Genomic DNA, 617 nt, shown 5'->3' with positions numbered 1-617 from the left:
TTACAACTTCTTACAAAAACAATTACAGAATCTTTTTACACAGAATTTCAGATGAGTATTTAAAAATATATACTATATTCTACAGGTTGAAATATACAAGAAAAATGTACTGACTTAAAGATTTTGGAGATTGATCAGTTTTTGTTTTTAATTGTAATATTAAAAAGAATACATACCTCATTAAAAAAATCATAAGGTATACTTTCGATTCTTTATCTATCTTAAAACATATACTTCACTAATATTATTTGTATCTGAAAATGAAAAGCTGTGTAAGATTTGTTGTGTAAGGTTGGTTTTGTTTAGATTAAGGTTGAGAAATATTATAATGTATTGTGAGCAAGGGCTGTTGTGAGAGGATTTAAATATAGGTTAGATTGGCAATACAACACCCTCAAATGAACCAACACATATTTTATTCGTAATAGCATCTCCTTATATTGATTAAAATTTTAATTAACAATGGATAACGTCAACCGACATATTGAGCACAAACTTTAATTCCTTAATACTTTGAACACATGTTTAATATTAAATTATGTATTACAATTTATGTTTAATATAATTAACTATAACATTTACTAGTAAATTTTGTAGTGTTGCAATAAATATGTGTG

Source organism: Homalodisca vitripennis, chromosome 6 (assembly GCF_021130785.1).
Source record: "Homalodisca vitripennis isolate AUS2020 chromosome 6, UT_GWSS_2.1, whole genome shotgun sequence".
Taxonomy (NCBI): Eukaryota; Metazoa; Arthropoda; class Insecta; order Hemiptera; family Cicadellidae; genus Homalodisca; species Homalodisca vitripennis.
Note: the sequence above shows the minus strand (reverse complement) of the source record.